Here is a 17,061-nt window from a genome sequence, read left to right as displayed (position 1 = left end):
GTAACTTGATCAGTAAACGGGTAATAAAAGAATACAAGATCTGTTATTATCACTTTCAGGAAGATGTACATTTATATTTGTATGTGTTTACTGATTCAATAAACCCTAACGTGAATAAAATTGTATAATCCTTACACATTGTTAAAAAGTATTCATTCAGATGTCATCAAATATTTTCGTTTGTTTTTTTAGATACAATCCAAAAGATACAGTCAGGCAATGACAACGACCATATTCATTTGTTGTGTAATTTGATACTAACTTTCTACCGAAATGAATATTTTTCAAAACAGTTGTTAACAATTACGAATAATATAAAGCTAATTGCTTTGTTGTTTGAAATGTAAACTTTGCAATGCAATGTTCTTCCTAATGTCATTGAACTGAAAGAGTAATAAGTTTAAAAGACAATGTCCGCCCTAATATCATTGAACTGAAAGGTTATTAACTTTGTAAGGCAATGTCCACCCTAATACCATTGAACTGAAAGGGTATAAAATTGAATGAAAAGGATATTCAAAATATTTTCAACCATTCTATGTTTGAGATTTGAAGATAAATTTCAGTATTGATTACACCTAATGTAAATATTATTTGAACGGATATCTCTTATCGTCATTTCTTATATATTTATAAATCGAATCAATCGGATTTAATAATACCACCAAGTGATTGTAATTTGACTATTTTGCTTTAAATCGCATCCTCAAAAAGTGTTAAACAAATTTACATTTTTTAGTTTTATAAAGTTTAACAAATTCTTTCAAAATGTCATCAATTGATTATCTTTCGCGCTACTCTGATACGTTTACAAATCCAAACGTAGCGTCAATGACACCATTATTGGACAAGTCGTGATTTGCCAACTGTTTCCTGACGTATAATAAACTCGTGATCAGCTTCTATCCTTCAAGCTGGGTGATACAGTTTTGCAAGAGACAACAAGTTTTCTGTCTTAACTATAATAGTTGTTCAATTCATCGTATAAAATATATTTATTAACAGGAATTCTGACCTTTTTTACATTATACTTTTCTTTTGTGCCGCAGAAGTTTGCTTTATAGAAACACATGTTACAGGTAAATAAAATTGTAAACAAAACAACAGTTTACATTTCCAATTTGTCGCCGATAAATACCATGGAAAAAAAATGCGGAATCATCTTGGTTAAAACAATAATTTTGGCTAAATGTAATTAAATTATTATAGGAGCTACAATTGATTATGCGTAAAACAAAGCTAACTTCCAATATCTATAGAATACAGTTATATTTGATTATCCATAAAATATCGCATTTTAGATATCTCCTTATTCACTTTGTGTCAGTAATTTAACATGAAATCTTCAGGGTTAATGTACAAACAATAGAAAACAAAGCAAACTACTAGGTTAACCTGACTTAGTCAATCCGAGGTACATTATTTTTTTCTTCTTTCTTTACATTATCCTTTATGACTTTGTGCTGCTACAATACCATATGGTGTAGGCGGTAAAGCAAATATTTGTTTGATTTCTAAACAACAAATGTACCTCTTAAGAAAACGGAATAAATTTAATCGAGTGTGGCAGTCAAGTATGTAAGTAAATGGAAGTCTTTAAAGCGTACACCGTTTTAATATTTGAAACAGCTGTTAAAATTGGATCAATTAAATTTTCAATAAACATTTGTCATTGCCGGGTTTATTTGTGATGTACTCAAGTAGTAGAATAAATTTCTATAAGATTTTAACCGTTATCTGGTCCAGTTTTCTCTTTTTATATCTTGATTGAACGGTAAGACGAATGGTCAAACTGACACTTTGCAAGAATGAATTATATATTAAAATGTATTTAATATTGTGTAAAGTTGCAAGTTATTTCAGAAAAACACTATTCCTAGCTAAACAAGAGCTGTCTCCATAGGATGACACATGCCCCCGATGGCACTTTGAATGAATAGTTATGGCCAATGTTAGAGTTTAGGACCTTTGACCTACGGAGCTGGGTCTTGCGCGCGACACGTCGTCTTACTGTGTCACACATTCATGCATAGTTATTTTAAAATCCATGCATGAATGACAAATATATGGACCGGACACGCCTATCAATGCACTATCATGAAAAATGACCTTTAACCTCTAAGTGTGACCTTGACTTTGAGTTACGGACCTGGGTCTTGTGTGTTAACAATCTTTACTGTGTACACATTATGCCAATTATGTTAAAATCCATCCATGCGATGACAAATATTGGACCGGACTGCCAACATGATTCCTTTAACTAATGTGACACTTCACCTTCAAGCTGGGAACTGGTCTTGCAGGACAACTCATTTACTGTTAACTATAAGTATTGTTCATCCATCGATACAAAATATTGATACAGATCGACCTTTTACATATGACTTTCTTTAAGTCAAGTGTGCTTTGAACCTTTGGTAAGTAACAACCTGGTTTCTTCATCGCCATGAAACCGATCGACTACTTGGTAAATACAATTTAATTTGAAATGTAATATCATTATGGACACAAGATATGCGTAAACCAAGCAATGCCAATATCTATAAATGTTAAGTTGATTATCCTAAAAGCTACGCATTTTAGCTCGCGACACGTTGTGTCAGTGATTACACATAATCCTCAGGTTATTCGAAACATCATAGAAACAAAGCAATATGGAACCTGACTAGTCCCAGTACATTGCATTTTTCTTTTTTCTAAGTTACCTTATGACCTTTGAGTTACATACCATAGGTGTCTAAGTAGTGTGACTAACACGTACCTCTTAAGATGGTAACTAATCGATGCCAAGTATAATTGAATAAATCGCACCCATCGTTTAATTTTAAAAGTAAAATGGATCACAACGCCAATCAATGCACTTGCCTTTAATGTCTCAAGTGTGACCTAACTTTGCTACGATGGTTCGTTATCGGCACAGTCGTTTTATTTGGTACACTTATGCCAAGTATAATTGAAAGTCCAAACGATGACTTAAGAATGGATTGAACGAAAAATGTGACAAGAAGACGAAGACAAGACTTTCAAAAACTATATCCCCTGGGCTAAAAAACAACAACCTATGTAAGACATTTTATGGCTTCATCAGTTGAAATAATTCAACATCCCAAATAAATTTTAGAACTTATAATGTTGTGCAGTCAATGTTTTGAAATCAATGGCGTTAGCCAATGGAAGCAATAGTAATTCGCGCGTCATAATCAAAATTATATGAACGTAAGATATAGATTCAGTGTTGTACATTTTTTAAATCTTTGGGGTCAAGGAGAACATTCATTTTACAGTTATAGAATTCCGCTGAGACCATTGCTTGAGGGCAAGAGGGGTGTTGCATATTTCATGTCTTCTCATGAACAGAGCCAATCAAACCGAATCAGCTATTATGTTGCTTGGTTACTTTCCATGCCTCAAAATGATCTTTTCGCATATTGTATTTTTAATCACAACAACTGTCTTAAAATGACATGTGGCGGTCGTTTAAGGTCTCCAAGTTCCCGGAATCAGTGTTGTTTTATTTTCTTGTCCTTTTGTACCACGAAAAGCAATCATTTTATTGTAATAGGATATTGTTTAAACCGGTGCTAGTGGGGGCATCAGAGATGTTGTACATGTACAAACCTCTCGTGAATAGACTCGAACCAAGTCTGTTTTATATAGCTTGGTTACCTATTATATTTCCAAAATGTTTTTACACAGATATAATTAAGGATTTAGCAACGACCTCTACAAACACACTTCGTTTATAGATACTAGTTAGAAATGCCGTGCGAGTTTAAGGGGTGGTTAAGATGGAGATCCTTTGATGTTTGTAGTAATTCAACAAAGAATAATGTGAGATATTTTATAAGCCATAGTCGTCATCTATACTATTCAAATGTATATTAAGCATTTTCAAAATCTTGTGCTCTTTATTTACAGAGAATCACTTAAAAATGAAAGATTTTTTTTTCATTTAACCACTTGACACTTGTCACAATGGTAACAGATAATGGGGTTGCCGTGTTTTACAGCGCGTACTGTAATATATTCTATATCGGAGTTTTAAACAAGAACACTTGCTATTTCGAAAAGCTTTAAACCAATCGTCCACTATTGTTAATGGAAGGGCATTAAATAAATATTAGGGAAAGTAGCATGGACATGTTAATTTATTTGAACGACGTCTCATTTCTGTATTACTTAATTGGATCAAAACTTCTTCATTTCATTCTGTCACGAAGTTCGTTCGGATAAAGGAATATAAATTATTATGGTGAGTCAAATTTCATTCTAATGAATTTATTCTCAGACTGTTTGTTATATACGAGTTAAGATTTCTTACGAAAGAAGGTATGGGATTCTTTCTTCTGTAAAGCATTGATTAATTTGTAGGACTCAAATTATCTTAAAGCTTTAGATAAGTTGTAGCACTTTTTATTATCCTGTAAGTTGTTTAATTAGAAAAAAAGGAATGGCAAATTCTTACTGACTTCTTGTCTTCTACGACACACATCTATACAGAAGCATACTTTAATATCTCATCTTAACATATGCAAATGGAAAATAATTTTTGTCAGTTGCTACATGTACCAATATCTGTTTTCAATCTTTCCTAACAGATGCACAAAACAAAACGTTAATTAAGTAATATTCATACACCATAAGCGTCGGATGAAAATTATGCATTAATATTCCGTTCACAAAATAATAATATTGTATCAACAAGTTCACTGAAACATAACTATTTAATTAAAAGTTGATCAGAACTAAGCAAAGATGTGAAAGAATTGATTGCGACTGTTCTATTAAAAACATTACTTAAACCGTTTTTTCATAATGTTCAAATAATTATCATACGTTTTTGTAATTCATTCAAAATACGAGAATGGGGATGCTTTTCTAATATTAATGTCAGCAAATATTATATGTTTTACTTACAGAAAGTTATTACTTACATCACTATTTCTTATAGATTTTAAATAGATCTGGTTTGAATCTGGAAAAGAAAAATCGATCATCCAACGCCTTTTAAATATTTGACGCAAATAACAATAGAAATCAAAAGAATTAAGAATCGTGCCTTATCCTATTATCCAGGTGTCATATTATCATTTTCGGTCTAAGAGGATTGAAAAATATGATCACGTCGATAAAATCAGCAGAAGGCTATAATACTTATGACATATAGCTTTTAAAGACTATTTATTAAATTGCAGGTTTATCCACAACAACGTGTTCAATACCTTAACATTGTGACACTTTTGGTGATTGGAAGCGCTCGAAATATGGTTAAATGTAAATTAGACACTTTCAGGATGTAATTGATTTGCAGAAAGGCACCAATAGATGTAACAGACTTAAAGTTAAAAGGAATTAGATATTCATATTTCATACGTGAACGAACCGATTTTCCAGTGAATTGTCTATCTGTGAATTAGCATGTGAGTTTCGAATAGACTTCGAATGTCGCAAGAATTGTTCTAGACATACAACAGAGAAGTCTTTATTGAAGATGGTTTTCTTTTGTAAATATGAAACGTCATTCTAATCATTTTCGTCTACATCAATTGAGTAACTAGTAAATACAAATGTAATTTGCAAGTCTACGAAATCAGCAGTTTCATTGTCAATAACATTTATTCTAATACATATATGTCTTTGCAATGGTTATAGTAATCACTTCCTATACTTGTCATGTGGGTCCTACCTACTTGTAGATTTTGAAATTACCATTCACATTATTTAACAGCTACAATTAAAAATGAATACAGATGTCACGTTTGCCCAAAATACTAGATTTCTCATTATATCGAAACTTTTTTGTTATATTTGATAGAAAAGGAAAGATGTTGAGATGTTTTCGTTTTATTTATGACCTTTTCGATGTCTAAAAACCATCTAGCCACACAATATGTCATTTATTTATTTAAAACTAGGCAAGTGAAATTGTTATATATTTTGTCGCTGAAAATAATATGATAAAATCCATACATACGTTTATACTACTTGATCAGTAAACGAACAATAGAAGAATACTGGATCTGTTATTATCACATACATTAATGTGCATTTATAATTGTATATGTTTACTGATACAGTACACCCTAAAGTCAACACAACTGTATAATTCCTACACATTTTAAAAAGTAAGTCATTCAGCCATCTTTAGATAATTTCGTTTGATTTTTTTAGATATTTTCTCAACGAAAAACAGCTGTATTCATTTTTTTCTCTCACTTGGTACAAAGGAATTATTATCAAAACAATTGCAAACACTTGACAAAACAGATTATTTTATAAATATAAGTGTTCTGTAGTTTGAAACGTTCACTTAGTTAGGCAATCTCCGCCCTTATATCATTGAACTGAAAGGGTATTAACATTGTAAGGCACACTTATATCATTGAACCTAAAGGGTATTAACATTGTAAGGCACACTTATATCAATGAACCTAAAGGGTATTAACATTATAAGGCACACTTATATCATTGAACCTAAAGGGTATTAAAATTGTAAGGCTCACTTATATCATTGAACCTAAAGGGTATTAACATTGTAAGGCACACTTATATCATTGAACCTAAAGGGTATCAACTTTAATGAAAAGGAATTCACAATATTTACAATAATTCTTTGTTTGAGATTTGAAGATACATTTCAGAAGATTTTGCACCTAATGTAAATATTATTTGAACGGATATTTCTTATCGGCATTTCGAATATATTTAGAAATCTAATTATTCGTATTTAATGTTCCCCAAAAGTTATTGTATTTTGACTATTTTTAAATTACTTTAAATCGCATTCTCGAAAATGTTCTACACATTTACAGTTACAGTTATTAAGTTTTATAAAGTTTGACAAATTCTTTCAAAATGTCATCAAGTAAATACCTCTCGCACTACTGTAATACTTCTACAAATCCAAACGTAGCGTTAACGACACTATTTCTGAACAAGACGTTATTTGTCAACTGTTTCCTGAGGTATAATACACTGGTGATCAGCCTTTATCCTTCAAGCTGGGTGTTAGTGTTGTTACAGATAACATGTTTCCCGTCTTGACAGTAAAATGTGTTCAAATCGTCGTAGAAACTAAAAGAAGAAATTGGACAATTCTCAAATTATACTTATTTTCATTTATGTCAATGTACAGATGAAAATTTTAAAATTAAGTGCCACAAATTTATACCGTGAAAGAAAATTGCGTAATTATCTTGGATTGCTCTGTTTGTAATATTTATAATAATTTCTAAACTAAAAATTTACCTTTTCAGAAAACGAAATCAATTTAATCGAGTGTGGCAGTCAAGTGTGTATATAAATGGAAGCGTTTAAAGCACTCGCCATTTTATTATTTGCAAAAAATTGTTTAAATCGGATCAAATTAGATATTCAATAAACCTTAATGCTGGGTTTATTTGTTATTCGTTCAAGTAGTAAAATAAATCTTCTTTGAGTTGTAATAGGATTTTAACCGTTTATCTGGTCCAGTGTATATTTTGATTGAACGTTAAGGCGAATGCCTTAAATGACAATTTGTCAGAATGATTTATAAATTTAAAAAGGTATTTAATTTTGTAAAATATTTAAACATGCATAGGATAAAAATCAGTTCAAATTTATGTACGCTTTATGCTTACGTTACACGAACAAATCTTTTTGTCTGTACATGCAACACTGCTTCATTGCTGTTTACTTTGTTTTTATACAATGCGACGATACACATGAGTGGGGTTACAAGTTTAAACTAGACGATCACCATTGATATTTTCCGTTCTTTTGTCTGTTTTGAAACTCTCAACAAATTCGATGAATTAAATATACATTCAAGTCAATCAGGTACACAGTATTAGTAATATGAGGCTTATTTCGATATTTTCAGATCGTTCGGCGCGACTTCAACGTTGAATTATTGATACCTTTTAGTTTTCCAGCTTTAAAATTTGGTTGTTCCAATACTTACACAACATTGGGTATTGTGTTAACATCTCTTGGATATGGTGATTGCTTTTTAATTATATTCTTTTGCAGTTTCTTTGACATGCAAGTTCTGTTACCTCAGATCACAATTCACAATTTAAGTGTGTTTAGTTCTAGCAATTGTTTTATTTTCACCCGTTTCGGACAAACATATTTGTTTTAACTTGGGACCATGCGCCGCTTTCATTACATTACACACTGGTGTATTTTTGGAGGTTTCATACGCACCGCCATATGAAAACATCTGCGGATATCTGTAAATTGTGTTATTGTTTATTGTACTAGTACCATGTGTACATGCTGAGTTCTGCTCAACCCGGGGTAAGAGTGCGAGGACGGTAGCATGCATTTCCACTACCGTCCATGAACAGGCTCAGTCAAATCATGCATGCAACATTTTCATTTCAGTTATGCTGAGCGAAGCTGAGTTTCCACTTTTTACACATTCAGATATTTGAAATAGTTAAAACGCAGTAAATGCTATAATTTTTATTTTGGAGAAAGAAACATTTTAAACTGAACACCAAATATGTGTCCTCAGAATATTGGTCAATTTTAATAAAAACTTTGAAAATGCACAGATAGTGTAAATATGTTATGCACAGCCGTTTTTATACATGTACGTTAAAAATCATATCAATCTTGTATTTAAGACGTATATATAATCTTCAGGTATTCGTTTAAAATTCATGACATTGATCGTTTTTTATTTTGAAATACAGTTTGAAATTTACTACAACTATTTTATCTAAAATATAATCAAATGAAAATAGAAAAAATAATCCATCGGCAGTAGTCATCGTCTCTGTAAACGTGTTATGTCCAAACGTCCACAAACATGTAGAAGTATAAAAAAACGTAATGTTAAAGTCAGTGTTCAAAATTTCGATTTTCAGATTAACCTCAGAGTCTTTTCAATTTTCGTATATTAAGATTTGACTCATTTTCAGTTGAAATCCGATTCCGTTGAAAGTGATCATTTATAAATTCATGCATTCTATGCGAAGTCCTGCAGTAGCGTTTGCTACAACAGGGTAAGTTATAACTATAAGTTATCATGCTTTAGAAAGGGTTTTTAATTGTGATTAAAAAGCAGTTTTATTAATGTTTATTTTATTGTGCTTAATGTAGATCTAGATTTGATCATACTTAAAGTGGATCTGCAATAATGTGTACGTACGATGCAGCTTAATTCATACATGATTAAGTTAGACTTAAATTCAACAATACTTTAACAAGAATTAAAGTGTTCTGTCTTACAGAAGACTAAAGTTAATTGTGCGTAAGTATTATACTTAAAATAAAGCCGAGCTAATAAAAAGGCTAAATTAAACTATGCTTGAAATAGAGCTAAATTCAACTAATTTATAAATTTTCTTCAGCTGGTTCTTTATTCAGTATTACATAATAAGCTAGAGCTAAATTTTACATCGCTTCAACTTTTTCCTAATATTCTTTAGTTATTCTACAATCTAAATTAATTATGCTCAGAATGGAATTAAATGCCTTTATCTTTAAATCTATTTTACCTGCAAAGGGTGCTATTGTAGATATCTCCATATTATATAACTGTGCCAGTGAGTGAGCCTCAAAGCCAATTCAGTTTTTCAATCTTTGTGTCCGTAACATTACAAAGTACATTCAGGAATTATGTTGCCGAAAGCACAATATTAGCATGCCCCACTGTAACATTCTTCACAAAATTAATTAGTTACTTTTTTTGACTTTCTGTACTACATTATGTATGTTACTATGCTAAAATGCCATGTGGTGTAGGCGGTAAGCAGACATTTATTTCAGCTATGTGGGCAGATTAAGCACTCCTAACTGTCAAAAATAATGATTTATTCAAAGTTTAATAACAGAAACACGTACGTTATTTACGTTCTTTTTGCGGTGAGATGTATATACATTTCAAACATACTCCCAGCGTTAATAAGAAAATAAATTTTGCGGCTTGCTAGTGTAGTTATATAATTCTAGCAGCTTATAATTAAGTCTTTCCAGACAATAAAAAGGACACTTTGCTTACAGGGCTTGTGTTCTCTTTACTGTCGGTTTTACTCAATGATTATGTGTACATGTCTATCGGCAGACAGACAGACACTTATCTAGGGTTTTGTTGGGAAGGAAATTCTGCGTTCTGAGCAATGGCAACTTCTTTTTCCTATTTGATCATAGTTTTTGTAATGTGGGCTTATGGGACTCTTTTAATAATTATGTACAAATGACTTCTGCAGGTACGAATGTTTACAGTTTAGCCGTTATCGAAAGTTATTCCTTTGTTATTTTGCGTTTGGTTGGGAAGCATATATTATACTTTTTAGTTTTACTGATAAGTCCTTTCTTCTTAAGATAATTCAAAAAACCCGTGCTTTGTATTTTATCATTTGGCATTCTAACCGACTTTACAAATATTTACAAAAATACTAGGTATTTTTATAGTATTCCGTCATAATTGACCTTATATAACCTAGTATAAACTAATGCCCTCAAACATTTGCGCAAGTAGAACATATCTGTTCAAAATGAAAATAAATATACATAAGGAGCAAAATAAACGTTTAATGAGGTAAGTGTTGTATGTTTTTTTTAAAGTAAAACGAGTAGAATGATGAAGCCCGTTGAAGCCTTTCAACGCAATCTTAAAAGATTATGTCAGTGTTTTGACTTCACTTGATAAGAAGATATGGAAATACATGTGTACGTTACGTATATCAGAAAGAAAAGGAAGTAAATACATATTTTTGTTATACAGTTTGTTGGGTTTAAACCCATAAAATGTTACAAACATGAAACACAATGATGTACATGTCAGTTTCCGAATTAATACGACAAGATCCGTATCCTTTGAGATCTAAATGTACAACAGATCCTACAATGGTCAATACAAATTAGATTACTTTCTTTCCTAATTATGATAATTTGTTGTTAGTAGAAATACGATTTGTTTCTTGCATACCAGACTGGGATTTCTGGCTTGAAAACTCCATTTTACACACCGGGGTGTCAGAGGACTCTCGTACTGTAAATGACGTATAACGAACTACATATGTACAGAAGATTTGTTTAGTAATAATAATGCTTTACGTAAAATGGAATAAAAATTAAATACCTTGATAGTTTCTCTAACAGTATGTACTTTAAAACATATTTCTCGATGCAAAAAAAAAAACGTCACAACAATATACATATTATAAACTAAACATATAACATATAAATGACATACCGTTTGACTGAAGATAATAAAACAAAACCGGAACTATTACGTTGTTTTCGTCTTTGTAACGGCATGACGTACTTCCTGTTCTCGGACGTAAAGTTCCCGAGCTTTATTAGTACGCTACTATAAGACAAACATTCTATAAGAAAAGCATTTGTTTAAATTTTTTTTTATTATTATTTGTTGAATATGGTATGCAAGAAAAGGATTCAGTCACTGGCTGTAGGTGCAGATGGGAATATCTGGCTCCCGGGTAAATGTTAACGCGACAACTCGGCTGGAGCCTCGTTAACGCTTACACAGTTACCCTAGAGCCAAATAGTCCCATCTGCACCTACAACTAGTTAGATAATCTAATAAAAAAAGGAATGCCATTATAGTAAAACGATAACTATAAAATAGCATATAACACTAAGTCGCGTGAAATTAAGGTTTCAGGCGAATCCTGGGTATTTAATTAATATGTTATTGTTTTGATCTTCAGTTTGAATTAAGGAGGACAGAAAGCAGCAACAATGAAAAACACTTGTCATCTGTTTATCATTGTAGCCACTAGATGGTACTGATGTTGACATTCAAAAGCAATCTTGGTATCTTAATCACTCTGACAAACGCTGAATGCCGGGCAGACTTCAATAGTATGTGTGTGTTCGGGTTTAACGTCTTTATCAACAATTATTTAGTCATATAAACGACGGGACTTCAATAGTAAGCGATTTGAAGACTCTGACAATGTCCTATCGAATATAGATAACAAATGACTTTCATGATAACATTGAAACTGAAAAAAATGCCAACAAAATATTTATTTAAATTCATTTACACTTTCCGTGTAAAAGTTCAACATCAATAGAGCGTTGCAAAAGTGATATTTAAAATTAGTGTATACTGAGTCATGCTGGACATTTCTCTAAAAGTAATAAAACGGTTTTTCCTTTCGACATGTCAGTTGTAGTAGATATGGTAATTACGCTTATTCAATGGGATTTTCAGCAAAATAACTCAGCGCTACTGGGACGAATTTCTTTTTAATTGTTTAGAACCTTCTCAGCAATGTAAGTGATTCAACCATTAATACATATCTGCAAAAATCTCGAATGCGCGGTCCTTCAAAGTGAACAATCCCATCTGAGCAACATTGTATGACATTTTTTTTTATTTTAGTTTATTATGTTAGATATTTATTCACGGAACAAAAAAAGAGCCATTTTATAGAGTTAGACCCTTGCAAGAAATGTATGGTTTTTTTGTTTTGAAATTTTGTATTAACACGCTTCTGATCCGAAATTACTGACAAACTGGAGTATTGCTTTTGAGTATTAACTCCAACGTAATCTAGGTAATATAAATAAGTTTACATTTGCATTTGATAGGTCTTGGAAAATTTCAACAATCTAAACCAAAATGCAAGTTTGAAAACCGTGTATAACTTCGGAATATATAGATTTCAAAACTATTCTGGTTACACAACCAGGATAGATAAGGACAGGAAATGATATTCTTACAAACTTTCATTTTTATTGAATTTCAGCTAAACATTTATTTATCACAAATATGATTCAACAGTTCTTAAATTCATATAATTTCTTAGACAAAGTATGTTTAATATATATATACATATACTTAAGTATTAATTTATATCTTGGATGGGCAACTATGACATGAAAACCAAATTTGTAAATTACTGCATGTAAAATTCTAACTTCGCTGAAACAGTCAATAAACAGAATTACGTTTATATGATTTTTTGTTAAACTGTCGACCAATCCCTTTCTGCACCAAAATCTGATTAACCACATATTACAACGGCAGCTATGTATATTTTCCAGATAAACCTGTTATTTGAATTCAAAGCGGTATATAATCCAACAAGAGTTTTGAATCTCATACAGATGCAGTCTGGGATAACAATTTGTAAAAATCGAAATAAATGCGGGATTGAAACTTGGTTTTTCTTTGATACAGAGAACCCGTACCAACACGAAACCAAGAGTGGATTTGCCGACGTATTATTTCATTTTGATTCTTTAAATAGACTCTATTTAAAGTGCTTCTATCAAAATTCTAACGATACATATTTCTTTACTTATATCAACAACAAAGTATTCTTCACGGCTTGAACTTAATCACGGAAGATTCGCTATTTTCCAGACAAATTTGATTATTGTATACACATGTGGGATATCAAGTACAACAGCAATGTCAGGATTGAAAATGAATGAGAAATTCACGACGTTGCGCCGTCCTCTCAATGGCACTTGCATCACTGATACACAATTGAGTTTAGACAAAAATACGTCATTGACATTTATTAAACGATAAATGCGAAATTTAGCAAACTAAATACACACTTCCAGAAGCAGCACTTGTAAAACGATACATTATGCGTAAAAATGCTGATCTGAGTTCTTAAAATTGTTTTTAAAATCAATCACTTTTCACATTGATACACATTAAAATATGACAAAGGGTATTTTCTCCTATAAATTATGAAATCACTACAATGTTGCGTTATTTAGTGGACAATACACATTGTAATGGAAATTATTTCTGCTAAAAGATGTTTTACATTTTTATTTAGATAACTGCTATATTAATACAGGTTAACACCCTTCTGCTATTAGAAATTCATTGAAACAAAAAATATAATCGTTACCAAAAATATCTACTTTTTTGAAAGCTACCATGGGAAATATCTAGCGGTAGGAATCGGCCAGAATTTCCACGTTGATAAATCAGTTCAAAATTTGAATAATCGCGAGCAGTTTCAGTTAGAAACTTTCCGATTTGAAGCAATAACATATTTTCAGTTATTTTAGTAGTATTGAATACAATACCTAAAGTTGTTAATTGTCACTAGTATGTCTAATAAGAAAACTTCTACATACATATTATTGTAACAAATATGTCTAATTTATGTTTGCTTTAATAGTTAATGATTTATTTTTTAAAAAAATGGTACTGGATTAAGCTTTTTTGTTTGGCATTATGATGACGTCACGGTGAAAATTTCGGCGATGATCACGCATGTGACCATTGAATTATAATTCCACGATGTCATGATTAATTATTACATCCCTAGAAATCCTTCTGAACTATTGAAAACAGTACTCAAATAGTTAGCCATTGTATTACTTACAAATAGATAATGTACGAACTGTCGAATATTAAACCCATTCAACGTTATTCTTTCGTTGTGATAAATGAAACATGCCTATTTAACATATATTTAAGGACAATAACTGTAATTAAATTTCACTATACTGTGGCCTTGAATGAAAAATTCTTCGCACAGGCAGATACTAGTAAAACTGTATAGCAAAATCCCTGGAAGTATTGAGTGCATCACCGCTACAATTATCATACAAACACGGTAACATGTCACTTAAAGACACATCAAGATCAAGCAACGGTACCAATATTTCAAATACATATTTCCGTAAAAAAGTTGATTCTGAATCAGTGAAATGATGTCCGTATGAACATTTTTGCCTATATATTCATATAGGAAACTGTCAGATATGTTTTTAAACTATTACTTGCATTAAATTTCAACGTTCCATAAACAAAAGGTCGTAAATGAAAAAAAATGCTTTTGACAGAGAGATGAACTAGTTTTTTTAACAGATCAAATTTCTTACCGAAACTTTCGTATTCATGTTGTAATATCGTTAAGAACGTTTCGAAGTACTAACAGTAACAACTGTCATATACCTACTGAGTTGATGATATCTAAGAGGATGTTAATGCGCCCTTTTGAAGTCGTCAGTAATTATAGGTCATCTTTGCAACATATTTACTGCATAATTGTTGTATCCAAATATCACATAAGGAGGTCATCCTAAATGCTTGTAAGTGACCGCTTCTGGCTTTCCCTTTCTGCAACAGAAAAACTAAAAATCTACCAAAATATGCAAAAGATACACTCTCTTTTCCTGTTGTCTTTCGCTCAATAAACAGGATCCTATAATCAATAAAACCTGTAAGAAGACCCTTAGATACACATAATGCAACCAAGCATAAAAAGAGAGAAAAGTCTGTTCATGATAGGTAGTAGCAAGTGCAACGCCCCTCACGCCCCTAGCAATTGCTTAGACCGGAAAATATAACAGCCAATCAAAATAATAGCAGGCTCGGTTTGACTGAGTCTTTTCATGAAAGGTAGTGGCAAGTGCAACAGCCCTCACGCCTCCAAGCACGTTATGGCCCTTTCGGTGCAGTATCTGAAAGTGGAAAGTGTTACATGTAACAGCTACAGTAAATTAATTTATATTTCTGAGACGTCATTGTTTCTATTTTCTTTTTACTTTTTTTCAAAACGTTTCATCGTAGATTAGCTAAATAATGAATATACGTGATATGTGATCACACAGAATCAGTTGATATGCTAACAGTTAGAAATCCACAAGAGTGGAGATATTAGGCATATGTCATGAGAAAACCAACATAGTGGCTTTGCGACCAGCATGGATACAGACCGGCCTGCGCACCCGCGCAGTCAGATCAGGATCCATGCTGTTCGCTTTCAAAGTCTATTGCAATTAGAGAAACTGTAAGCGAACAGCATGCATTCTGACTAGTCTGCGCGGATGCGCAGGCTGGTCTGGATCCATGCTGATCGCAAAGCCACTATGTTGGTTTTCTCATGGCGCAGCTCATATGATGTCTTTAAACCTAGTTGTGATGTCATAAACCCAAATTTAGTATATATTTTGTAATTTGGATTATTTTTTTCAATTATTAATTATGGGTATCTTTTCGTTTGTTTAATCTTTGCCATATTTAATATGGTTCAAGTATTCTAAATATTGAGTATTGTGTTCCTTTAATGTAAAACAAAATAGCTACGTAAAATGTAAATACATAATGATTGATCCGATACATCATTAATGCAAATAGAAACACGACGCGTCAGTTTGGTATCAATACGGCTTTGTTTAAATTAAACGCAATGATTCTAAATTTCCAATATATCGTAATAGAGATGTTCTTTATTGTATAATTTGTAATACAAAATAATGAAAATCTGCTGATAAGTGGGAATAAAAAGGCCATGATTTATTTATCGTATGGTTTCAAATACTAACATTTAAATTGCGAACTATTTTTGACAAATTCTCCGGATAAAGTGTAAAACATAAACATAGTCTTCTAAATTTATTTAAGGTAATAACAGATTTGCCAAAATGCCGATATTAAATGTATATTAGATCTAGTAACTTTGTCTTAATTGCGAACCTGCAATTAGATGGAAAATAAGTATTAAACAATTTTGAAAGATACAGTTATGCTTTATTGAAACTTAAGAATAAATGAAGTACATAATACTACTTAATAATATGCTGCTATAGGAGCATTTGTATACAGATCCGTTGTATATTCTATTTTTAGAATTGATAAGACAAAAGGGCAGACGCCGAGCGTCTATATTTTTTGTTAACAGTGATGTTTTTCTAATGGCTTAAACTTTCTTAAAACACAAATGATATCAATAATTTTTTGATCAACGGAAAAGATATAAATCAAGCAATTGATTGACAGCTTTTAATTATCATTTCGAAATAAAATGGATTATTTATGAACGCTTAACTTACAGTGCTTTTTCTAAATGCTGGAGCATCGCTACGCTGCTTTTAAAATCATTTTGCCATTTAAAACGGTTATTCATTTTCAAAAAGTATTTCAATGAAAAAATATGAAAATCGTAAGCATTTCAAAACTCTTTGAATTTTAAAATCCATAAATGAATGAAAAAGTTATTAAAAATTCCGATCCCATACACAAACGATATAATAATATTTGTTTGCCCACCACCAGATAAACAGATGTTGATGCGTGAGGTCAGGGCGATCTCTCCTATTAGGTATTTTAAAGAA

The 17,061-nt window shown here is 31.6% G+C and overlaps 1 protein-coding gene across 2 annotated transcripts in view; it reads left to right on the top strand.

Moving 5' to 3' along the window:
- LOC123540749 (calmodulin-beta-like) overlaps positions 1-17,061 on the top strand; it is a 39,557-nt gene that overhangs the window by 9,835 nt on the left and 12,661 nt on the right. The gene's annotated exons all lie outside the window — the stretch shown is intronic.

Source organism: Mercenaria mercenaria, chromosome 16, assembly GCF_021730395.1.
Source record: "Mercenaria mercenaria strain notata chromosome 16, MADL_Memer_1, whole genome shotgun sequence".
Classification (NCBI taxonomy): domain Eukaryota; kingdom Metazoa; phylum Mollusca; class Bivalvia; order Venerida; family Veneridae; genus Mercenaria; species Mercenaria mercenaria.
The sequence above is the reverse complement of the archived record's forward strand: the minus strand, read 5'-3'. Positions and strand labels throughout refer to the sequence as shown.